Raw genomic sequence first — 27,598 nt, 5'->3', positions numbered from 1 at the left:
TCTTCCTGAACCACATTTTCTTTAATTATGTTCTTACTCTCTGAAAAATCATTTGTTTCCAAGTAGGGAGTGAAATCGTATCAGAGCCCTGGTTGTAACCATGACATAGGAGGTGAAATGGCAGGGCACATAATGCAGCTTATAGTTTTGCACCACCCTTCTTCACAACAACCTAGATAAAATTCAACAAAAGCCTTATTGAGGTTTCTTCAGGAGCTTGTTCAAGAAAATCACAGATATTTGCCCTTAAAGTGAATAGTAGCAATATTCACAGGTACAACATATTGAGTGCCTTCTTCTTTAACTAGGGACCCCTCTTCTGAAAGTCACGGATATCATTTGAAGAAGATGCATGGGGATGCTAGAGGCAATAAACACAAACAAGTGATTATATTGAAAAGCCCTCAGAAGCTGAGAATAGAAAAAACAGAAGGTGCAGTTTCCTAGACTGTTACTAGAGTGTCCTATCCTTTACCAAACAAATAACACAATTCCTTCACTGTACTGCGAAACATCTGATTTGGTTTTTGAAGGTTGCTGATTTGTTCTTCAGCCCGAAGAAGTGTTCTCCTTTGCCCTACCACCCATACCCCCCCACCCAGCTCCTGTTTTAGCCTCCAATAATAGCAGTTCGGGTTCTGTACAAAATGGGGGATTGTAGTAGTAAAACACTAACTGGGATATTTGCATACACATAGTACTTTTTAAGCAAAACATATTAAGGAAGTAATTCATAGAAATCAGTGCACAAGTGGCACACGCGGCTGCCGCACAGTGTGCACGTGGGGCAGTCTGTGCCAGCCCGTGTGCCAAAACCCATTTCAGCGCACATCGTATTCATGGATTTTAACATCCGTAACCAGCCGTGACGCAGAGTGGTGCAGCGACCCTGCAGCAGTACCAGTTACGCCCCCAACCCCGCCCTGTGCACCATGAACAGCACACAAATCCAGTACATGGCGCAAAGGCCAGTGGACCAGCATACAGCACCCCTCAGAATACACGTACCCCTCTCGTGCTAGCGAAATCGCATGTAAAACTCCCTGCGCACCCCTCAGAATACACGTACCCCTCTCGGGCTAGCGAAATCATGTGTAAAACTCCCCACGCACCCCTCAGAATACACGTACCCCTCTCGCGCTAGCAAAATCACATTTAAAACTCCCCGCGCACCCCTCGGAATACAAATACCCCTCTCGCGCTAGCGAAATCGTGTGTAAAACTCCCTGCGCACCCCTCGGAATACATGTACCCCTCTCGCGCTAGCGAAATCACGTGTAAAACTCCCTGCGCACCCCTCAGAATACACGTGTTTTCGCTAGCGCAAGAGGGGTACGTGTATTCTGAGGGATGCGGGGGGAGTTTTACACGCGATTGGCAGTGTGGGTCCTCCCGGGTGTGCCCCCTCCCCTCTCCCCAGGCCCGGCAGGCAGCCCACACCACAGGGGACTACCCTACACCCCTGGCCATGCCCTATAGGCAGCCCATCCACCCCGGGTATGCCCCACAGGCAGCCCATCCACCCCGGGCATGCCCCACAGGCAGCCCATCCACCCTGGGCATGCCCCGCAGGCAGCCCACATGGCATCATGCACTTGTGAGCCCCAACACATGTCCCACCCACCATTGATGGGCACCTGCCAGCAGGCCCCGACACATGTCCCCCTGCACCCCACCCACCCAGCAGTGACAGACACCTGCCAGCAGGCCCCGACTCATGTCCCCCTGTACTCCCACCCACCCAGCAGTGCAGGCACCTGCCAGCAGGCCCCGACTCATGTCCCCCTGCACTCCCACCCACCCAGCAGTGACAGGCACTTGCCAGCAGCCCCGACTCATGTCCCCCGGCACCCCCACTCACCCAGCAGTGACAGGCACCTGCCAGCAGGCCCCGACTCATGTCCATCTGCACCCCCACCCACCCAGCAGTGACAGGCACCTGCCAGCAGGCCCCGACTCATGTCCCCCTGCACCCCCACCCACCCAGTAGTGACGGGCACCTGCCAGCAGGCCCAGACACATGTCCCAACAAACAACAAGCCCTAACAAAACAGACCCATGTCCCTAAAGCCAACCCTAATCCCCCTTGCCCCCCAATCCAAGCATGCAGCCATCCACAGAACCCACTCCTAAATTACTTATGCCATGATAGTCTAAATGAACCACCATGCCCATGCAGGAATGCACAACGGAGCCACACAGTTGCAACACCTAACTGAGGAATTGTTCAATGAGACATACACAAAACCAATGACAGACCACAACACCAATTCAGAAGTTAGAAAACATTTATTAAAAACATAATGAACTGACTTAGAGGAATTGTAAAATGAAAATCAATGTACAATGACAGATTATGAATAAAAATATTGTAAATCCAATGAAGTAAAAAAAAGAAAAATCATGTACAATAAAAAAGTGGTCCATTGCCAATGTCCACAATAAAAACATAATCCAAATTTTAAAAAAACATTGATCCATGTGAATATAGAAAAAGAAAGTATGTAGTCTGCAACTATATACAATGGAAGTCCAAATGGTCCATGATCCACAAACAAAAGGAAACCTACAAAAAAGTCCTATGAACAAAAAACTATATACATGAAGTGGAGCAATGCCCATTAACTCCAAAATAAAAGAAAAACAAAGGAAACCTAAGACTAATGAACTATATACAATGGCGGCGGGCAAGTTCTACGGCTCACTCTGTGATGTTCGGGGCCAGGGCATCATCAAACTCCACGTCGATGTCCCGGAGGCGGGCCTCTTCCCTGTCCTCGAGGTTTCGCAGGGATGCAGTCATGGCATGTTCCAACTCCCTATGAGTTTCCTCGAGGCACTCAGACTGCCTCAATGCCCTGCGCATGGAGTTCTCCGCCCTGACCATAGTGAGCCGTGCCTCCTCTGCCCGCCACCGCTCTGCATATATCCGCTGGCCCAACCGCTGACACACGGAAGACACTCCCATTGCAGGGTCCTCCTGCCCTCTGACCGATGCCTGTCCCTCTGATGTTGATAGCCCCGAGCCATGATGCCTCCCATGTTGAGCCACGTTGAGCCTGCCACTGCCTCTGCCAGCACAACGGCATCCGGGCTGATTGAATCCACTGGCGCTGTTGTGCACATGCCCTGCCCTGCCCGATGATGCCGGCACATCCTCCATCTGCTGGGGTCCACGCCTGCTGGACCTCCGACTCCCGACTGTGGCAGGGATGGGATCTCCACCGAGCTGGCTGCGTTGGTCTGGGCAGGTCCACAGGGGACCCTGGTGGCATCTGGGCTGGAAGACGCCATGGAGAATGACTGGCGCACAGTCTGCACAGAGGAGGAGAGGGCCACCAGAGTGCCCGACACATGTAGGAAACCCCCGACCATGGCCCCTCCCAACTGGGCCACGTTGGCACGCAGCTCTTCGTGATGATGTGCGTGGTCCCCCCAGGAAGCACGCACGTCATCACGAATGTCAAGCATGCGCAACGTGACACCAATCAGGACGGTCTCCATATGGTCACGGGTCCCCTCATCTGCAGGTAGAGGAGTGTCAGATGACGTGTACCTCCCCCCTACCTGCGGATGGGCCTGGGATGGGGCATCCCTGCTGGTGCATGGTGGTGCAGTCACAGTGTCACAAACAGTGACATGCACAGGCCCTTCCACGGCAGCCTGTGCTGCCTCCTGCCCCTCCCCCTGGACTGCACCTCTTGCACCAGTGGTACCACCCCCACCAGGCCACATGTGCGGCTCAGTAGCGGCATCCTCCTCCTCTGTGCACACCACCAACCTGGATGGCTCCACACCGTCTTCTGCCATCGTAAGCCCCTGTGGGGGCTCACCCACCCCTTCCGCTGCAGCCGTAGCGGCAGACGCGGCACCAGTACCCTCGCTCCCAGATGATGGTAATTCCTGGGAGGTTGACAGGGCCTCCTTCGCCGGCCGGTGGAGGCATCCCCGCCGATTTGCTCCACAGCGCCGTCTCCGCTCTCTTCTTCACTCGCTGCTGTGCAGAGGGAGACATAGAACACAAGCATCAGGGTACTGTACAATAGTCCCCTAGACAGGAAGCAATAGCATATGAGTGGCACTGTCAAACGTCACTTCCATCATGTCCCTCCACAATACATGTCCAAGGAACTGTTGAAACATACAATGGTGGTTTGAAACTCACATGCATCATGGGTCATATTGATCACATGCACACACATCACCGTAGTTTCATGCATCTGGCCTCGTACACCCCAGACACAGTGGATACAAGGATGACTAGGCTGCATCAGTGAATCAGAACATCGTCACGGACATGTGTCATGCATCCATGGCGTTTACAAGTCACACACACGCTACTCAGACACACAGACATGTACACCATACATGTCCATGACAGCAGCACCCATCTCTCACACCCCAACCATGTCCAAGAACAGAGACAGGCATGCATTCATGTGTGCATTCCGCATGCTGCTCCGCATGTTGCATTGTAACACATACACCATCCATGTGGTTCACGCATGACTGGTCTCACATGCAGCACCATCATGTCCCTGCACACACACATCCATACATGGCCCATGTCACACATACAGGCAAATAGCTAACTACCAGCACACTGCAACATGCCCTGTTTCACACAGCAATGCATGGCCACTTACCGCTCGACTCCAGAGGGGCCTGCATCCTGAGGATCTGGTGGTGAAGCACTGGGCGAATGCGCTCTAGGACCCTCATCTGCTGGTTGGTAAGCTGGCCCCGGCGCCCCACTGCATCTGCTGCGTCTAAGAGGCGCCAGGCCTTCTTGAGGGTCCTGGACTTGTAGTCCTCCCAGCGCTTCTGGACGTGTTTGATGTCACAGGGTGCCACCCCATCCACGTTGATGGCACCCACTTTGTCCGTCCAGATCCTCCTCTGTCCTTCCTTGTCGGCTCGCGATGGTGTGAAGAGGGCATCATAATGCCCCAGGACTTGCTCCACCAGGATGTCAACTTCATTGGAAGTGAAGCTGGCAGCCCTCTGCCTCTCAGCTGGGGGGTTGCCACTGGTGCCAGATGGTGTTGTGTTGGACATGGCAACCCCCGAGGCAGGTGTGGGTGGCAACTGGTTCCTGGGTCTGGGCTGTGGAGTGATGGAATACCAGTTGGGAGTCCTCTGGCAGGGCACAGTGGTAGCAGGCAGGCAGGCAGCAGCAGATGGCTTGTGGGAGGCTGCTTTGGGGGGCAGTAATTCGGCCTTCTGGGCAGGAGCGTGGACTTCTGTGTGTTGTCGCGTGGCCGGCTTGATACGGAGTGATTTGGCACGTGAAAAAACAGCACGTCAGCGTGTAATTCGAGGAAAGGCCCTTGGCGTGTAAGCACGTAGGTGACGTAATGTGCACAGGTGCGTTTCCCTGGCACGGGTTGACGGTCCCACGTGGGTTTCCATCGCTCTCTGTACGTGCTTTTCGTGTGAAGTGGTGCGTGGGTTTTCCAGACGTTGGTGTTCACACGTGATTATTTCACAGCGGATACAGTGCGTACTTCTTCTTTTGGCGTGGGTCTTGGCTACGCGTTCTTCTACACGCAAGGCAGACGGTGAGTCGCAAACACGCTATTTTTCATACTGCGGGTGTCCCGGTTGGTCGCGTACCCCTTTTTTCCGGGCATACTAGCCCACGTGTTGATCAAGTACACATTTTTTGTGTTCCTGGCTGCCACAGCCTACTGCATGTGTTTTTTTACACGCACATGGGCTATAGGGGTCACGTATCTATTTTTTGTGCTTTTTTGGGATGCCTGAGCGTTGCGTGACATGTCATTTCTCCTAGGGGGCCACAGAGTGGGACATTCATCATGGTTGTATATACGTGTTTGTTGTTTGCACGCACTTTTGTAATATGCAGAGACGCTACCGCCTGCCCTCATGTGGCGGACGTGTTTAGGCCTGTGCGTGTCTTTGGCCGTGCATGGGTTTCCCCTATTCGATTCCATGAATACGTGTAGTTTGCGTGCGTGTGGGCGTTCCATGTATTTCCATGCAGTACTTCCCCAGTTACGCCTTCTTTTTCACGCGTTGTTCCCCATTCTGCATGTTCCGCCCTGTGTTCCGCCCCCTTTTTGGTGTGTGCACTGAATTTGTACGCTTTCGCTGTGCGCATCGCGCACGGCATTCTGGATGTTGCAATGCCGTGTGCGCCTGTGTGCGCCACGCAAGGATTTGGCACACTTCCCGGGGACAACACGCGCAGGGCCTTCCATGAATCGCACGTGTTCACGAGCGCTTGCTTTTTCACGCTTGCGCCAGCTTGCGCTACGATTTTCGGCGCACATTTGTTCCATGAATCGGCCCCTTAATATCTCAGCATGACATTATGTGCAATTTAAGAAAATGTCATGAATCTGCATATGTACAATTACTACAAGTGAATACAAGATTGTTTGCAACATACCTCATCTTTTAATTGTTGAGTTGGATTATACAAGCGCTCAGTAAAACCGTTTTGTATACCAGTGAATTACCATACAATATTTTAAGGTCTATGCCCCATGGAACTCTGAAAACTTAAAAAGGATGCAGATTGTCTAAAAGGTTTTCTAGTTATCTGAATATCTGTTGCCCTAATACTATACATACATAATGCCAGGCATAGTCCATACCCATTATTTCTTGCAGGTGTTGCAATGTTGCTCTCCACTTATAGGGTAATGTTAACAATGCTAAAGTAGGAGACAATGAACATGACATTTAACTACTCAAAATCTTTAGAGGGTAAATTCATATTTTAGTTTTATTATGCATTACTTTGCAAGGGGGCATTACAAAGTTCTTGTATGACATAAATACAAAGAATAGGAAGCATGGAATGAGGCTACACATCCAAGTAGCCTACTTACTTACAGTCAGTATCCAATATTTGAGCTGACAGTTGGGTTACATAGTCTGGGTGACACTTTTGCTACGGCACCATGATGAACAGAAATTCTTGTGCTTGAACGTCATTCATATTATAACTAACAGAAAACAAGTGGATGCAGGTGCAAGTCTGGTAACCTTTTGCAGAGCTAAGGTAGGCATAGTCGCGGTTGTCTGGTATTATCTGAATGTGTGGTAGAGTCAAGTTTCGGAGTCATAAGTGGGGGGGGAAGCTTAGTTGGTTAATGCTTGCAGGCATATCTTCTGTCCGTGAAGCCAATTTTCCATATTAGTTTTTAACCTCTTGGATGTGTGTTCTGATTTTTGGATATGTACGTTTTTAAGGCCACACTTGCATAGGAGGGCAATGAAAATAGGGTAGACTAGAATATCAAGACTAGTTAGTCCAATTTAGATTTATTTTATGAGTATGCAAATATTATTTATCTGCTGTGGCTTGTGCCTTCTTCAATCTTTGTGAATTGGTGGGATTTGAAGCTGGGCAAGCGCGCATCCCCACATCTGAGAGGGAATATTGGATGACAGTAGTTTAATGAAATGATCAGATTGACTGAAATGGGTGATCTGAGAACTTGTACAACTAAAGCAACTTATCAAGATGGAAATGGGGTACGAATCTTAGCCTGTTCAAACTCAAAGTCCTTTAGAAGCCTAGATGCATATGCTTCAATGGATACCATGCCATTCTGTGGTTCCCTGAAACATCTAATGGCAGACAGCTGAAAACATAAAGATGGCATGACACAGATAATCCCAGATTTTATTTCTTTATGTATTCATTGTTTGCTTGTTAGGTGCTTATACAATAGGAATACACTGTTTCAAAGTGCCCACAGGGCAGGGAGGGAGGAAGAGAGGGAAACACATTACAACAATTACAATACATATTTAAGAGCAGAGGTGAAAATAGGCAGGGGGACGAACCTTCTATGCCTTGTGAGTATTCAGAACATGCATTGAATATATTTTTCCGAAAAACCCCAAAACCTTTCCTGGATTACACAATATAAATTGGATCCTGGATTATCACTACACGAGGTGAATACTTGCAATGAATGACATCTGTAAGTGTGTAAGATGTAGTGGATGGTTTACTGCGAAAGTGACCAGAATACAGGAGTGACAAGGAATACCAGGAATATCTAAATACTGTGACCTGGCCTGGATAGAACACAAAATACTTCACATGAAAGGTCAGAGTACTGTTGTGTTTATGTGGTGAGTGCCAGTGCAGTCTACCTATCTACATAATCCCACTGGCTGAGCAGCACAAAGAACAGCTGTAAAATAACGTGTCTTTCAAAAACCATATACTGGGATGAAGCAAATTAAATTCAACCCAGTCGACACTCAATCGCAATTCAATATTATTTATTAACATGTTTAGAAAAAATCATTATAAAAAATATACACAATCATCAATGTCAATATCAATAAATTCGTAAACCAATCCACCAAATTCATCTATGGACTGATGCGATATAACATTCCCATCTAAACCACAACAAACCACACATCAACCATACCACATTCATACTCAAACCATTCATCAAATCACTCAATTATAACAAATATTTAATCACTGTAAAAACAGTCATACTAAAATACAACATTACAATTTTGGTCCATTATTAATATGAACCATACATTTTTCACTGCTGAGTCAGTCTTTAATAATACAATCTATTCTGACTCAAGCTTGTTTCACTTAAGGCTGTTTACAATTAACAGTACATTCCCCAACCCGACATGTTTCTTTCTGTATAAATTTTGGTTAACAGAAATTCTTCAGGGGCACTATGGTCCAGCATGGTCAGGTGGAATACAGATGGAGAAACGGAGAACATGTAGACAACACCAACAAAGCTCACCTAAATATAAACATAAAAACACAACATCAATCAGGCTAAATTGCTTGAGTTACTAGATTGATCATTACAACCACCGCACCAAAAAATGAACGGGGTGTAGAGAAGCGTTATAAATACCCCACATCTACCTCTACCACTAGGGAGAATATGAGAACCGTAACACGGAACCATAAAGGAAACACCATATTAGTTGGTATATCCAAAATAATACCACCATCACCAACACCACGTGACATATCAGGACTTCCAGAACCAATAAGGTAGCTCCCCCGAATAGAGGTGCAACCGACCATTACCAAGTCGTGTATCATGCACAAAAAAGAGGGAGGTTTTCGGGCTAGATCACCACAGACCAAACACTTACAATGGATCTTCTGTGAGTTTCTCGATCCCTACCACCGGTGAGTATCACCCCAACATGGTACGCAAACGGCAGTAGTGCTAGTCGTGTCACCCACTCATAAACGAAGAGGGAGGTGAACCCAGTTCTATAGAATCTGTGCATATGCCTTGGTCAATTATAGACCACCTGCAACCAAAAGGGCGGAACATAATCAATCTGTAACCATAATAAAATTGTCAAGTAAAGACACCTTTATTACCACCTATGCAAGTGATGTCTTAACCTATATGGATAGGGTATAAACGGGTAAATAACATCCCAATAAGAAGGTATCTACCCTAAAGTCATGCACGCATTACTCCGGCTTACCTCGATCTTCAAGGTATAACACTCTCCACTGTATGCATAAATTGGAACTGCACCCTAGCAAACATCACTCCATCGGACAGCAACAAGAGCGTGGTCAGTGTCATTCGGACCAAAGCTCTTAGGCATTACTACGGGAGCAAAAGGTGACAAAATAAAGACACATAAGTGGGTCTAGTCACCGCTGAAAAATGCTCAGATCAACTGATCAACATAACCAACCATCTTAGTGACGAATCATGCGTCTACAAGGAAACGCTACTCATGGGACCAAGGGCAGCCTCCCTGCCCCGACTGGGACGGGAACACTAGTCAACACGGGAAAGCAAGCCGGAGTAACTAAAAAAACAATTCAACCCGTACAACCCTGATACCGTCAGCATCATCAGCAGAAACACCAGTTGCAGCCCAGTTTACCTGAATAACTCTAGGGTGTGCTCCGATGGACGCCGTAGTGGTCCTGTGAATCAACATGTCCAGCGTTCAGGCACAGCACTACCGGATGATATATGTATTCGCCTGATCACGTGGCGGTCACATGACGTAAATTCTAGAGCCTTTGGAAATACACGCCCCTCAGTCATTACTCGGACACGGCATCTCGCCGTAACGTTGCAGTACAACATTTTCAGCTGCGTTAACAGGATTAAATGGGTAGGAACCGCCATCTTCATCAGAGGAATGTCATTGTAAGTAAATGGATGGGTATCCATATACAAAATAAGACGTGATGCAGTGATATTGCTTCACAAAATACTCAAATGGCAATTCATCAAGGTGAACATTACCCAGACATAAGGGGACCAAGGGGGGTGTACTGTATACCCCCTCACCGTCACGTTCATGTAATGAATGGTCCTCCGACAGCTAAAAACCAATTTATGTCCAAATCATCCTTCACATAATGGTGGCTCCACAATTAGAGTGGCCTAGGACATGAAGCAACAACATCTAGAAATTCCAATCTATTGCCTCGTTTAAACCAACCACATGGCTTTTACTCAAGAAAATGAGTTTGGTTTCCTCCCTCGATAAGGTATGTTTATCCACAGAAATGTTATTAGTGACAACAACTTTCTTCAATACTGTCCACCTTAGCTCATCACATCCATGATTTCGCATTATAAAATGCCCTAACATGGGATCTGTCAAGTTCCTTAATCTGATACAACTCCTATGTTCACTAATACGGATTTTGATTTTGCGTTCTGTTTTGTCAATGTATATTTTGTGGCAAGGACACCAGATAGCATATATAACATAGCTCGAGTTGCAGTTAGAGAACTCCCTTTGAGCCCAAGGTCTTGCAAGCCCAATGTCAACTTTGGTGGTACGTTTCGTTAGGGGGCAACAGACACACATGCCGCAAGGAGCATGTCCTTGCAATTTGGGTAGCCCCCACTGTTGGGTAATGGTGGTTTGCTTGTCAGATTTATTGCTAATGTCATTCCTACTCACCATTTCCTTAACATTACGTCCCCTTTTGAAAGAACATTGTGGACTGGCCACAGGTATTTTGGCTTGTGCTAGGAGGTGCCAATGTTTCTTGATAATCTTGACCACATGATTAGACAGATGGTTAAAGGTACTGACAAAGACCAAAGGATCAGATTCAGAAGGACGGGATTTAGGTCTATATTCCAGCAAGGCCTCTCGATGGTTGTTTGAAGCTCTCTTAAATGATCTTTTAACAATCTTGTTGGGATACCCTCGCTGGATCAGGTTGTGACTCAAAATTGAAGGTTCAGACTCAAACCTGTTCTTCTCACTGCTATTCCGTTTGAGTCGCAAAAATTGCCCAAACGGTAAATTGTCCCTCAGAGCCTTTGGATGAAAACTATCATATCTGAGAAGAGAGTTCCTGTCAGTGGTTTTATGGAAAGGTTTTAATCCCAACAAATTGGTAGATGAACCGGAAAAGATGGTTAAGTCCAAGAAATCTATCTGTTCCTTATGAAAATTCATAGTGAACTTCAAAAAGGGATTGATCCCATTCAGCCATTGAAAGAAAGCCAGTAGAGTAGTTTGATCACCATGCCAAATTAAAAGTACATCAACAATGTACCTACGCCACAACGAGATATGGTCTCTGAAAATATTATTTACACTGTAGACACTCATGTGTTCCACATAGTCCACATAAAGATTAGCCAAAGAAGGTGCCACAGCCGAACCCATGGCAGTACCATGGATCTGTTGATAAAAGCGGCCATCAAATTGAAAATAATTTTCAGTAAGAGCTAACTCCATACACCATGATATAAAAGGATTTGGTGTCATACCGGAGTTGCGTTTAGTTAGTAGCAATTCTTCAATAACATCCAGTGTGGAAACTTGAGGGATTTTCATGTACAATGAGACAATATCCATAGTGACAAGGATATCCTTGGGTAGACTGAAATGCAAATTCTCAATTAATTTAATCACTGCCATCGAATATTGAACATAAGAAGTCATTTTGCTAACAAACCCTTTTAAAAAAGAGTCGGCAAATATCGCTAATGGTTCCAACACTGTGTTTGTGCCTGACACTATCGGTATCCCCGCAGGGTTTGATAGTGTCTTATGGATTTTAGGCAAAATATAAAACAGGGGAACACTAGGATCCTTCTTAACTAGATACTCGGCTTCCTTCTGGGTTATCCAATGTCTGTCTTTGGCTTTCTCAACTTTGTGGGCGATGAGGTTCATCAGGCGTCCCGTTGGATCTTGTTCAACTAGTTTGTAAAAGGAAGTCTCTGAAAGCTGTCTTAGGCATTCTGTAACAAAATCCTCTCGATTCAGCAATACAATCGCGCCACCTTTATCAGCACTGCGTATTACTATTGATGTATTATTTTTAAGGGAATCAAAAGCTTTTTTCTGTGCCGCCGAGCAATTTTGGAAAGCGTACGGAGAATGTGTATGTTCCAATGTTTCCAGATCAGTCAGAACCCTTCTCTCAAATACCACTGATTCTGGGCTGTGGCTTGTCGTGGGAGAGCAGAACGAGGATCGGTTATGCAAACCACTATTCCTTTCTTCATCCTCAAATGGATTCTCATGAAAAAACTGTTTCAAATGTATTTTTCTGAATAATTCCTCAATTACGACCCTCGAAACAAATCGGTCGTAGGCAATAGTGGGGACAAACCCAAACCATTTTTCCAAGACTGATATCTCAACCGGTGCGGGAATGTACGCCGACAAATTAATTAATAGGCTTTGTTGCTCCTTGTCAATGGTGGTTCGTAATCCCAATTTTGTAGGTCCTGATCTAAAAAACCGACAGAGGGTCCTCTCCCTCTTGGGAATGGGCGGGTATTCTGAGACCTTCGTCTGTTTGTATTCCCTCGCCCCCGTCTGTTACCATGTCTCTGCTGTCTCCCACCTGTTCCACCAGCGAATGTGTCTTCGTCCGAACTATGTGAACTAAACGAGGTGTTGGTAAATCTCACATTTTTTTGCTGTTGTGATCTGGGTGCCCCGTCATAGTGTTGGTCAGGCATGTACCCCTCTTGAGTGTAACGAAAGGCTTTCTGATGTGAGAAATCAGTGATATCTGTCTTCAGTCATCTAATACGATCCCGTACAGTAGATTCTTTAAAATCATTCATTTCGCGAATGATCTCATCCAGCCTCTTAGTATATACTTCCAACGGCACCAGTTTTTTAATGGCCTCTTCTAATTTGTTTAACTCTTCCAGTTGTTTATCTGACATCTCCTTTGCGGTGTCAATTATTAGAATTAACCAATCCCGTCCGCACTTATTCGCAATATAACTCCACCTAATGATGAATTCTTTATTATCCAGGAATAATCGAGGCTCATTCCTCACCACTTACTGGCAAGTGACACTTTATTATTAGAAATATCCCTGGTAATGAAACCTCTGCGCTCAATCTCCAGACCTCCAGTTGTAATTTTGTTAGTATGTGTTAAAACAGGTATGGCAAACAGATAGCAGTTTGAAGTATTGGAAGCTTCCAAACTGGTTTTACGGTCATCTGGAGAATTATTAGAAACCGTGATATCCTTTTCCAACAACGGAATACCAGTTAGCAAGCAGCTTTCTTTTTTCTTGACTGTAAAGACTGGAGGGGGGTGTCTGCACTTCCGCTCTCTACATGGTAGAGGGGAGGTACAGAGACCCCTGCTAGGATTCTCTAATACGGTAGCAATGGACGAGAAATCAAGGCCTAGCTTCTCGGGAGGTGATGCAAGTTGGTTCTTAAGTACAGTGTAGTCCCCAAGCACCCACGAAGGAATGTCCACACACTGTATCGGTTAAAACACAGTCTTTATATAATTAATATTCAAAGTCATATACACGATCACGATAACTCACTTTGTACTCTGAAAATCAACAATGGTAAATATGTACAATTCTAAAGTGGTACCACTAACGTTACTCGATCTTATTAAAGTGCATACGGTCATAATGACACACAGATCAAAATAAAGAGGAAACCAGCAGTAGAGAGAGGAAGGAAAGGAAGATGGTTGAGCAATAGAATAGGCAGAATACTGGTAACTACCATTAAACACAGTTCTGTGTGGAGATCCCCCCACCTGGGCAACCTGTAGAAGAAAGATACAAGCCCAGTCCATATATTGTTCACCCTTAGGCTTCCCAATAGTTCTGCAACCCCAAAGTACCTTGGTGTTGTAGCGTTCCGCATCAGGGAAATCAAGAACCCTTCTTGAGTGTCCTCTCTTCCAGGCAGGAGTCACGGGTCGTCGAACGTCCGACGGAGAACAGGTCAAGCTACGACTGTGAAGTGGCCGCGTCGTTGCTAGCGGTGCTCGTTGACGGGAAAGCGTAAACGTCCTGTCAGGAAGAGGCGTGCGGGGCACCTTGGTGTCGATAGGTCTGCACCACAAAGAGTTGAAGAACTGTGGCCCAGCAAGGGCGTCGTGTCGTTGGTGTCTCTGTGGTCTTTGGGTGGCGGGAAACCCACCGCTGGATGCTCCTTGGCGCGTCGACGGTCAAGCCTTCTCCAGCAGGATACAGCGGCGACGATGCGGACGAGAGTGTCCTTGGATCAATGAAGTTCTTAGGCAACAGGAGCACGGCGGCTTCGGTCGGCGACGGCGGTCGGTGACAGTGGCGGACAACAGTCCGGGCGCTTCTCCTTGGAGTTCCGCAGCAATCCCTGTATCGGGTCGGCAGCCTGTCGAAGGTCTGTCTACCAGGGAGCTTAGGCAAAGATCAGCTGTGCACGATGGTCCCTCGTAGCTCGGGAAAAGGGCACCTTACCAGGTCCTCTTTGGGTCAGTTCTTGAAGCACAGCAGCTTTCAGATTGTGAAGGAGAGCAACAGCAATTCTTCTCGTCCAGCAGGGCTCAAGGTTAAGCTTCACTCCAGTTACTCATCATAGTGGACTTCAGCTTCTGAACACGATTCCTAGCAGTGAGCTGTCCCCAGATATACTGTTGATCTCCCATTCATTCCGCTGGGTTGCACTGAAGCATCCAATCACGACTACGGGCATTCATGCAGGCAGGCAGCCAATCAGGCACACGAGGTATTCAGGCCATTCACTTCTCTCCAGACACTCACAACACGTTATGTGTATTCGGACAAGTACCGAGCCATTCAACACTGCAAGATGCATTCATACCGGTTTCGGGCAGGGCTGTCTCAACTATTGTGTCAAACACCAGATACTAGACAGTCACAACATGGAATGTATATTCGTCACACACTCCATTCACCCGGGTCCCACCCACAGGCGTACCCACAACATAAGGTCGTTGAGAAGGCTCCAGCCAGTCTTGTCGGCACTTCCCCACACTACCATATATACGGAACTTCCACCCAACAGCCAGTCAGGGGGAAGGGACAGAGACAGGGCTTCCCGGGACTTCGGGAAGATCAAGGTAACAGGTGATGGAAGGCAAGAGGCCATGGGGGCCATTTTGTCTTCACCCGCAATCTACCGATTCCAATGACAGGGCCTGAGCATCCCAAAATGGAGGACGCTCAGGGCACCATTAATTTCAGCACGGAGCTGCCACCAGCCCATACCCTGCTCTGTAGGTCACATCCAGGTGCCCAAAAACATACACTAGGGGCACAGGGTTGTACCCCTGCCCTTGGGTTCCATAAGGCTATCCCATTGGTCTTTTTACCAAACCAAAAGTGAGAGAGCTGCACCGCCAGGAGTCCCACACGAACACAACAGAACACACGATAAAAATCAGTAAAGGACAAGGATACATAGGCCCTGTCCCTCCGATGCATTTCCAGCATCACATTTTACTTGTTCACTAGTGGGAGGAGAAGGAGAAAGTGCGGAACCGAAAACAGAAGACCCTAAGACCAGACCAGAAACATTGTGCATCTTCCCAATGACTGGGTGTCCCTAGTTTGTGAGGAGTAAAGGTGGAGTTCAGCATTCAAACTAGATGTATATGGATCCATAAACCTGATCCGGTACAAATCCAAGGAAATGGCTACATACATAGGGAGTATTCTACTGATGACAAGAAGACCCTTCTGAGATTGTCTACATTCTCTGTAGACTATGCTGGGGAGCTAGCATGTCGATAGAGAGATCAGTCACCTCCGCCCACTTGAATATAGCCTGTGCAATCCTATTTAGAGAGTCAGACCATGTCCCCATTGCAATTTACTTAACACTTGCTTTATAAATTGTCTATTAGTGTCCGTACTGTACAAACCTTGAGAAAGGGAGAAAACACCTGTATTGATTTATGTACTTCAGAAAGTTCATACCAATGTGAAGATTGTTTCCTTGTCCCTACTGAGCCCACCCGGATCCCACAGTAGCCCCCTGGGCCAACATTCTGGCATCCACTGTTACTGTCCCTGGGCTCGAGGAGATCAGGGTCTTTTCTGTCAGTAAATGATTCATGCTCTGTCACCAGCAAAGGTCCTGTCTAATGGAAATGACAGAGGGGCTAGCTTGGTGTAATCCATGTAGTTGGGATTTCCCAATGGCAGGGGACACGTGACACAATGGACCTGACATACTGTAGCAACCCTATTCTCCTGAGCCCCAGTAATGAAGAGGCAGCATTTGTCCAAAAGAAAATAGTGTCTTGTTTATACTTTCTAATGCCCAAGTGACAAAATCCATGATAGTTTTGAGTTTTGAATGTGGCACCTATGAATTCATGAGTTTGTGAGCTGGTGAGTGAAGATTTTGATTAATTGTGTCGCTAAATGGAGTGAGGACTATAGGTTGCACACATCGTACGAGGCCCGAGGCAGCAGAGGATGCACCCGCTGGGTGTCTAAACTTCCATACCACCAGCATTACCATCAAGGGGGAGAAGGCCCTGCCCATGGTGAGTACTGCAGTCTCTCCAATGTACGAACTGGAGCTTCTGCTCCATTGCAAAATGACCGCCGCTTTCTCACATGCCCTGCCTGGGATTCACACAGCACCTGGGCCACTTCTGCTGGCTCCAGATAAACCGATGCTGCAAATGCCTGTTCCAGTCACAGAGAATCGGCAGGTGATTCCGGCCCCCTTGCAAGGCCAGCTTTTAAGGCCCAACACCCCGCTCTGGGGTAAATGCTGTAAATGCTGTAATGCTGTAAATGATTTCTCAAGGTACCCTCAACGCTCAAAATGCTGTGGAGGATTGGCATTGTCTGAAACAGATAATGTAAGGCTCGTAATGGTGTTATGATATACCTAAGCACCCTTGCAGTAGATCCTTGCCCGGGCCATACTATAAGTCTAACACTCTGCCCTTACCTCAAGCCCACTCTGACATACCACACTGTTGTCATCAGTCCCTTTAAAGATGGTCGCCGGAATACACCAGAGTCTACCTCACTTCGAGGCCCCCTTCACAGCCCAGCCTCTTCCTCGACAGGATTGGCATTAATTAACCCAATGCTAGCACCCATCTCAAACCCGGCAGGCGAAGCCAGCAAATGCCCCCAACGTGGCAGGCTGCCAGCACAAGCAGCATTAAGGTATGCTCCCTCTGCTGCTTCCTTTCATACTGTAAACCCAAGCTTCCCTAATCTGCTATTCAAACATCTGCACCATTATGCATGTAAGCATCTGCTGTTCGAATCCTGTTACTGTTATGCCTGCAAGTATCTGCTACTGGGACCTTTCACTGTTATGCCTGCAAGTATCCGACTACCTCACGTTTCACCCAGGGCCTTCCCTGGTAACACATATCCACGACAATCCTTCAATGTACCCAAAAGGCCAACCATGTAACCACTACCGTTCTTGTAACATTATACTTGACCAAATCTAGACTCTAACGCCTCGCACAGCCAATGTAGCCCCTAGCACCACTGGGTGCGGCTTTGCTGGCATGCGCCTTGCACCCTTTTTATGTTACTGGCTTGCTGTGATCTGGCACACTCTCCATGATGTAGTATGGATCCATTAAGTGGGGTTTGTCTTAAAGCTTTTTCCTGCAGACTCGAATCAAGTCATGTACTTCATTGTAACTGCTCTGCAACTGTCTACATTGTAACCATCCTGCCATTTTGGAACTTGCAAACTTGTAACTTTCTAGTAACTGTAACTAGCATCTAGATGTCTCAGGGCATTGTGTGCTGCTATGAATGAAAAAATAAAAGCAATAAAAGAAATGATATACAGCTCCATCTGATGAAGAGGCAATGCATGGCTCAACCAGTCAATGTGTGGGTGAATGAGAATTCTCAGTCTATGAATGAGAGCCACTACGGGTGCCAAAAGCTGACTGCCCGCCGTAACAATTTGAGTTGGAATGGTAGCACCCAAAACTTAAAGTGGCCACCTTGCACCGCCAATCTCAGGAACTTGGTGTGATGAATTGATGGGAATGTGTACTTAGGTATCCACCAAGTCCACTGACATTATGAACTCACCAGTGTTACCATCTGAATTACGGCCTCCACTGATTCTGATCTGAAAGGTATTATATGGATCACCTGGTTGATCTTTTTTGAGATTGGTAACAGGTCAGAGTGCCTTAAAGTTTTGTTTTCTCATTGCAAGACTCATTTCTTTGTTGGTGTTTTTGGCCGCTGTGTTGCGCGTGGAATTAAATTTTGTTGTACAACCATTGTGGGCCGCTTCTAACTCCCACCTGTCTGTAATAGCAGCCTCTTATATTTCTAAGAGCTGTTGGGAGTGCTGCTCTACTGAAAAGGTCTGTCGTACCTTTGTGGTTGACCGCAGTGGTAGTGTGTAGGGCTGAGTGGTGTTGGTAATATTCACATGTCCTTTTCCAGTAGTTCTACAAACGTATCCTCAAAATCCTCCCCTCCAAACACCTCTAGAAGTGATTGCTGATGTTCTGGAGAGCTGGTAGCGATAAGACTCTTTAGATGCTCTGAGTTCTAGCCTGCAGGTGTTTAAATAGTTATAACTCTAATTCTGCGAGTTTTGCTAATTTGCCTATCATGGGTCCAAAAAGCTTTTGCACCAAGAATGATCATGAATCTAAGGAGGATAGTCTTCTGGGATGTCAGAACTGGATGCATGCCAATACATGGTATACTATCTTCATGAGGTAGCATGAATTATATTATCTGTTGCAAACAGGTTGGTTTTCATGAATACCAATAGAAGGGTGCACTCTGGCGCTCCTTCTAGAACAGTCGATAGTGCCTGAAGGTCCTTTAGTAGGTATTTTCAAGTATATGCACCATAAATACCAGTATGAAGTGCAATGTTACAGCTGAATGTGACTTCTTAAGAGCAGTCTCCATCTTTTCATCCACACAGTCTTTGATAGCCACGCCATTGACTATGTATGTTGGCCTTTCGTTGTTCCTTCCATTCTTTCTTTAGACTATTCCTCATACACTGCAGTATAGGCATCCCAGATAAAGAGGTGGGTGTACAGCGGCTACTTGAATCTGTTGCTATTGAAGCATTGGACTTTTTTTATTTTTTATTTGTACATCGCTTATTACAAACCTTACACATATGAATCATTAAAATGCAACACAAAAACAAATGAGAATAAAAGATTAAAAGAAAAAACAAAAAAGAGGAAAAGCATATTTTTACAATTACAATAATTGCAAAGCAGACTTTGAAAAACTATTCTAAACATTTCATAAAACATTTCAAAAGTCCAATGTACCCTTTAATTAATATATATCTACAAAAAACTAAGAGCTTCAAATTAATTTTTTTAATTTTATTTTACATTTTTATTAGGTGCCTGGTTTTACAAAAGGAAAACCTTATACCATCAAACTATTTGAACATCTTAAAAAACATACATTTTTCCATCCTCCTTAAACCTTCATTACAATTGTCATTTCTCGTCCAATAATCAATGTCCATTATTCAGTAGATGTCCACCCGGGATTAGGCTTGCTCCCTTTAACCAGTGCCAATGTCACCAATGTCACCGAGATCCATTCTCCATGCGTGAACGCAGTCCACCAGTCGTCAGCTGCCCTCAACTCACTTTCCTTAATGAATCTACCCAGAATGTTAGTTCTTATGTCTCTTATAGCAGGGCAGAATAAAACCAGATGTTTCAGAGTTTCCTTCAAGTCTTTATTTAAGCAAAATCTACATGATGTGTCCAGCCCCGTCAGGCAGTCTTGGTCTCAGTATTTCTTTTCTGGGGAACAAATCTAAATGAAATTGCATGAAATGCGCTCTGAAATGAGGGTTTGGGAATTTCCGCAGATATTCTGGTAAGGTATTGAGTTTCCTGGCTTTAAGTAAGGGCTTTCCGTAGAGTTTGTAGGCTTGCCTCTCTTGCTGTGTGTTGATCCAGTCCTCATGTTCAAACACACACCCAAGTAGGGAATCAAGTGGACCTCGGTTACTTTTTCTCCATTAATATACCACTTTTTGTTTTCTTTGCCTTCCACCACCCTTCCCACTGAATGTTAAGATCCTCAATTTATTTTTTGGGGTTGATTTTAAGATCATTTTTCTCCACGTATTCTTGTAGGGTATCAAGCTGTCTTTGTCCATTAGCACAATGTCGTCTGCATACAGCAGTCTCCCAATGGCTTCAGTAGCCTATGTGGGTGGAAAACATCTAAGATTGGAAAAGGTTTCCTTTGCATCTGAAATGAACAGATTGAACAGCTCCGGTGCAAGGGGGCAGGCTTGCTTGAGCCCGTTTCCATTTACAATCGGGTCCGAGAGGAGCACCTCCTATCCAGCCTGATCCTTAAGGTGGTTCCACTGTAAAGGTCTTTTAGAGCTTCTCTGATGTCACAGGGACTTCCCCATCCCTCTAGTTTCTTCCATAGTTGAGATCTGCTTACAGAATCTAAAGCTGGTGCCACATCGATGAACGCCATGTAGGTTTTCACCTCTTTCTCCCTCACTGCCCGCGTCGTTAAGATGTTAATCAGGAACACGCTGAGAGGCGTGCCGACACCCTTGACAAAACCTGCTTGCCAAGACCAGAGGAGCTAATCCAAGCAGGCAGGGCCTTTAAGATTATTGACGCAACATTTTTTCCTGCTATATCCAGTACGGGGATAGGCCTATAGTTCTTGGGATCTGACCCATCCCCCTTCTTGTAAATGGGAACCACCACTGAAGAGTGTCAAGACAACGGCACATGTCTAGATTTTTTGACGTGAGCGAAATGTTTGTGTAAAAATGTTGCCCACATGGCATTTGTCATCCTGTCCGGGCAAGCCTCCCTTCAGTTGCTAGCTTTCTTGATAAGTTCTAGGGTGTCCCCATTGTCGGCAGCAAAGCTCCACAGGGTGTTGTGCAGTGGAGCGTCTTGGATCGAAGCATCTTCCTTGCACTAGAAGAGCCAGGTAAAGTGATACCCATTTGCTGGGTGCTACATCGTTTGTCATTAAGGCATCTTGGGGGCGAAACATGTTTGGGGATGCTTGTGGTCTCGTGCAGAAGGGATGTGGCCTAGCAGTTCCGGCTGGACTGCCCCTTTTGGGGTGGGGCCAAGCCTGATTTGTATATGGTCTTTCCCTTCTGTAATGGCTTGGCAGGCGAAGAACGGTGGTCTGGAGGGTTGCCCAGAGCATTGCCAGTGGTTAAGATTAAGTCTAAACCTTCCAGCCATCACCTCTTTGTTTTTGCTAGAATTAATTATTTGCCAGATTTTCCCTGACTTTTTAGATGCAATCTTGGATAGCATGGCTTCAGGGTCTTGTTGAAGCATAATCTTCCTATGTGAGTGCACCCAGTTTCGGTAATGTTGAGTTTGTTTTTTGATGGCTAACTGCGTTTCCACTGTGCCATCCTTTTTGAGGTTATGTATTCTAGACTTTAGGATCTTTTTCTTTGTGGCAAACACTGTGTCGTATTTTTGTGGTGGTAGAAAATTATGTTTTTGCTGCTAAAGCTCTTATGTTCCACGAAGTCCTTCGGCATGATGGAGTAGATAACAGGTTGCCCCACAAGTCACTGAACTTCTGCCCTATGAGGGTTCTTAATTTGGTTGTCAGAAGGCTGATTCTTTCTGGGTTGATGGATCGCCTATTTCTTCCGGGCTTCACTGCCAATACCCCCGGATGGTCAGGTATGAGCAAGTAAGTTTCAGCAGGTTATGATCGCTTGTGGTCATGAGCTTCAGTTTGGGGCGACTTAACAATGATGTCATGTTTCGGGACATGAAAATCTAATCTAATCTAATCTAATCTAATCTAAGATCTGACCGTACCTTCTTCCTTTCCTTGTCATTTGAGCTGGAATGTCACCTTTCGAGTGTCCATTCATAATGTCAATGTTTCTTAAGGCAAGGATCTGGCGCCACTCAAGACCCCTTTTTTTCCGCTGTCCCTGCCAATATGTCTGATCTCTCGATCAAGTGTCGATTTTGGTCAAAATAATGGATGTTCAGGTCTCCACTGACGATAAACCAAGGGTCCAGCCTCCGCTCTGTCAGTTGGTCAATCATATCTATTATGGTTTCTGGTACATGCCGGGTTTCCACTACTTCAGGATTCCAGTAAAGATTGAAAATAGTCAGGGCTCTCTGCCTTATGTCCTCCCTTGGCCCCACATCTAGAGGTATCACCTGGATGTAGGGGGTTCAGATTTTTAGACAATAATGTAAGCTTTGCCTTTGTTTTTATGGTGGTTCGAAGACCTGTCATAGGTCTGCCATTGGAGTCTTTTACTGCCTAAATAGATAGATGGTATATCCTTCTAATGTGGGGGTATGCCGCAGCAATGTTTCCTTGAGGCAGATTATATCAAATGTTTCGAGGTGGAGTTCCCCTTGACTAAATAGATGAGCAAAACCCTGTGTGTTCCAGCTGCCGAAGACAAGCTCATTGTCGGTGGTGGATTCCTGGCATTATGCCTTTCTGATTTTATCTGCCAGAATCCCTGCCAACCATTTACAATTTTCTCCCTTCTGGAATTCTTGAATAGGCCCCTCCTTGGGTTCCATCTCCTTCCTGTGGCCTTCCAACATGATTGTCATTTTCGGGAGATTAAGCTTATTGAGGTCAAGTTGGAGGTCCTCTTCCTTCAGCAATTTATCTCTGGTTACCGCAGTAGTCCAGGTTTCATTTGAGGCTTCCTGAGGCCTAACAAGTGGACCCTCAGTTGTCATCAAGTCAAAACCCACTGGTAACAACTGAGGGGGCCTATTCCAGCAGAAGTTGTTTAACTAGCGTTGACATGAGGTAGACAATCACCATGTCCAACCTCTCTTCCTTGGAAACTCGATGATATCCAGGGACATGGTGTAATAATCTTAGTACATTTGCTCGAATCAAGATCAAGCCATCTTTCAGATGTAATATTCATTCGAGTAGCAGGCAGTTCTTCACTTGGGTGGCGGCTCTGGGGGACCCCGACTTGCCTCTTTGGTCCGTCTCTGTTCTTTGGGTACATTCTTTTCAGCAAGTGGTGCTGTTATACTTCCCATCAGTACTTCCTTTCTCCTTTGTTCCATAGTTTTGAAGGGAGGAGATTGGGCGTCTCTTGGTTCCCTATCCATGCCATCTCCCCATTTTACAGAAGTTATGCCCATCCTACTTGGAGAGGTCTTCGCATACTGCTCTTCACAGCAACTGTCTGCTTTCGCCGCTGGCCCGACATGATCAGCTGCTTCATGAAGCTTGATTGATTTTCTGTCTGCGTTTTGTGAGTTTATTGTCACCACTGACTTTATAGAGGTGAATCTAGAGAAGTTGAGGCTCAGGTCTAAGTGGCAGGGGGCGTCAATTGAAGACATCCTCCCGTTAGTCCTTGTTCCTGCTTTACTTAATGCCTCGGCACACCGGGGGAATAGGCTCTCACAGTTCTCAACGCCCGACTATTGGCTGACCTGATGGATTGCTCAGCTTTGATAGTTCAGCATGTTTTGGGAGGGTAAGGTTTCTAATAAAGGAATGGTTCCCATTGGATCTCGGCTTGCGTGGTGCAGATTTATTTTTTTGTTTTTTCTGAAGAACCTCTTTGGTGTGTGTGGTCCTTGGATGTTTCGAGATATACTCTCTCTGTTTCTGTGCTGGTGTGGTTGAGGTCCCTGGTTTGCAACCGAATCCATCATTGAATTTTTGAAAATGCCAACTTCTTTTCCTTTGTTCACTTTGTTCTGAGTTAAGGTTCCATCCTTTTGTGCAGCCTTTTTCGGAACACACCCATCCTACCCCTGCTTTCTACAGAACAAACCCACCTACCCTACCACTGTCTTCTCTACCCGCACCCACCGACCCCCACTCTCTCTACCCTGAACTACACAACCTACTCGCACTCTCTCTACCCCCACCCACCATACCCCCACCCTCTCTACCCCTGCCCACCCTACTGAAACCATCTCTAGACCTACCCACTCTACCTCCACTCTCTCTACCACCACCCTATCATCACCCACCCTACCCTCACCCTCTCTAACTCCACTCACCCACATTACCCCCTCTCTTTCTACCCCCATTCTCTCTACCACGGCCACCCACCCCCAAATCCCCCTACCCTGCTCTCCCTTCCGCCAGCCACCTACCCTACTCCCACTCTCTCTACACCCACCCTACCCTCACTCCCTCTCTCCCCATCCACCCAACCTAACCCACTCTTTCTACCCCCACCCACCAACCATACCCCACTCTTTATACCCCCACCCACTCTACCTCTACCCTCTATAGCCCCAACCACCTTACTCCTGCTCTCTCTACCCCCGCCCACCATATTCCCACCCTCTGTACCCTCACCCACCCAATCCCCATGCTCTCTACACCACCCACCCTACAACCCACCCTCTCTACCTTAACTCACTCAACCTACCCCCACTCTCTCTACACCCACCCAAGCCCCACTCCCTCTAACCCATCCACCCTTCCCCCTCTCTCTCTACCTCCATTCACCCTACTCTCACTTTCCCTACCACTTCCCATGACCCTACCCCCACTCTCTCTACCCCACTCTCTCTGCCCCCACCCACCACATCCCCACTCTCTCTGGCCCTCATACCAACCCTACCCCCAATCTCTCTACCCCCACCACTCTACCCCCACTCTCTCTACCCTCTCCCACCCATCCTTCCCCCACACTCTCAACCAACACCCACCAAACCCCCACTCTGCCTACCATAACCCACCCACTCTACCCCATCACTCTATCCCAAACCACCCACCCTACCCCACTCTCTCAACCTCCAACCCACCCTTACTAACCCAGCTCTATCTACCCCAATCTCAACAAAACAAACCCACCCACCTTACCACCATTGTCTCTAACACCGCTCTCTCTACCCCTGCATGACATTGATGAGAGTATAAATGGCACGCACATCTTAACTTGCTTAATTCAATTTCATCCTCATGCACAGCACACTCTCAGATCAGTTTGATACGCCTCAGCGATTCTGTCTAACGTCTTTACTTTTATGTCTATTTATGTTTTGTGTGTATTAGTAGAAATATGTAGTAAGTGATGCATTACTGGATACTTAGTTCATGTTTCACAGTACGGAAAAGTCTGATACAGAAGCATTCACCGTTTTACTATATAACTTTGAAAAATTACAAATATTGCACCTCTATGGTGTATGCTGCAGCCAATAGCTATATTTCTGTATGAGTAGGTTCCTGTACTACAAAGAACACTGCAATGGAATGTTTATTAGAACACTACTTTGCGTAATGAAGTATGTAGTTCCAACATTACATTCACAACCACTTGTATGAAAACTAAATGCACATGTGATGTCATCAGTGATGTCATCAATGATATTTGTGATGTCATCTTTGATGTCCTGGGTGTTAGTCTTAGCAGTGCACGGTGGTGGCGCGAGTTATGGTTGCTTAGCTTACCATAACTGGTGAATTTCAGGGGTTTTCGATTTTACTTGTAACCATAACGTCCTTTTAACAAGGTTTTTTCACTGAATTTCATAGTTTTTTAGTAGCGCAACGTAACCATAACGTCCCTTTAACAACATTTTTTCACTGAATTTCATAGGTTTTTATTAGCGCAACTTCACCATAATGTCCCTTTAACACAGTTTTTTCACTGAATTTCATAGGTTTTTAGTAGTGCAACTTAACCATAACATCCCTTTAACAAAGATTTTTTCACTGAATATAGATGTAGATATCATGAGTTTAATAGGTTTTTACTAGGATTCCCTTAGTTTATATAGATATACCATACAACCTACTGAACCCCCTGTCCCACGCTAGTGTTTGGGATGTCCGAGGACCGTGCGCATGTCCGTGGACTGACTCGGTCCACATGAACACTGTCCAAAAACTCAGGGGGCATCTGACATTGTTCTATCATGCAATAAACACACTGAACGTGTTCAAAGAGCAGCATATAAATAAATGACATTAACAAATAAATAAGAAGTGCAAACTGTATATGTAAGACACCAACAGTCCAATTACATAGCATATGAAACATAATGGAAGATACCAAAAAAGAAATAACATATGCCTCCAACAAAATTACCTCACTGATGCTTTATACAGAAATTACACAACAAATATAAACAGCACACCTACATAGCATTAACAGGAAACTAAAACACAAACTGGTAAGTACAATACATTAATTCCTATATGTATAAACTTTCTATAGTCGGATACACTAAAAATATTTTTTTTTACACAGAAATGTCTAGTACTTTGCAGTGGCTTGAAGAAAATGTTCCCCACGCCAAAATGAGTGAAAACAGTGATACGAATGGTAGACACTGCTGTTTTCAAAGTAAGCCAATTAATATACATTATTTTATATGTACCTAACACATTTTTGTTTTTAACAGAACATACAGAAAATAAGAATAATACTGAAACAGATACTGTGGAAAATCATCTACAGCGTTTGGAACAAAAAATGGATCAATTAATGACCAATTTCATTATTTTGAAGAACTTTGTAGAAAACCATATCATGGAAAAAATTAAAATATCACTGTACCACATGCACCTGTACCCCTTCTCCATGTCCCAGTCAACCATCCCCAAAAAATCCCCATCACCAAAAACATTATGATGAGACTTCAATCCCTTCCTCCCCTACCATCCAACATGTAGAAAACCCTAATTCCCCTGTATTTGTCTCAATTTCTGCTCCCCCGTCTCTTTCATAATTTCTATATGTTTGTACAATAATAACATTTTGTGTATACCCTTCCTATATTTCTCTGTGTATTTTTTTTAAAGGCTGTTAGTGTGTCCGCGGGTGGCACAACTGTCCGGGATGTCCGCAATTAATCAAAATGGGGGTGTCCTAAGGACACTATGTCTGTTTGCACTGCCCGTAATCAAAATGGGGATATCCGTAGGACACATAATCTGTCCGCATATCCGCTATTAGTGAACATAGGGTGTCCTAAGAGCATCCCCCCTGTTCGTATTGTTCGCAATCAGAGTAAATGGGTCCGTCGAACACATAACCCATCTGCATGGCTATGGCACACCTTTAATTAGTTCGGGGACCCAAACCCTGTCCGGCGGACACCTGTACGCATGCGCATCCCACCCTCAGGTCCTACTAACATTGTGCCAGTTCGTAACTGCCCGCCGCACATGTGTCGCACTTTTAATTAGTTTGGGGATCCGAACACTGTCCGTAGAACACCCGCATGCATGCGTACAACCGACCCCACGCATTCAGTGTCCTATGGACATCTGTCCCATTTGCAAACGTGTCCGTGATGTCATCATGTGACCGCACCCATGCTAAGCGTGGGTCCTTGTTCGTGCACAGAGTCAGGGCCCCAGGACAC

This window comes from Ambystoma mexicanum, chromosome 3q, assembly GCF_040938575.1.
Source record: "Ambystoma mexicanum isolate Mex_15411 chromosome 3q, UKY_AmexF1_1, whole genome shotgun sequence".
NCBI lineage: Eukaryota > Metazoa > Chordata > Amphibia > Caudata > Ambystomatidae > Ambystoma > Ambystoma mexicanum.
The sequence above is the reverse complement of the archived record's forward strand: the minus strand, read 5'-3'. Positions refer to the sequence as shown.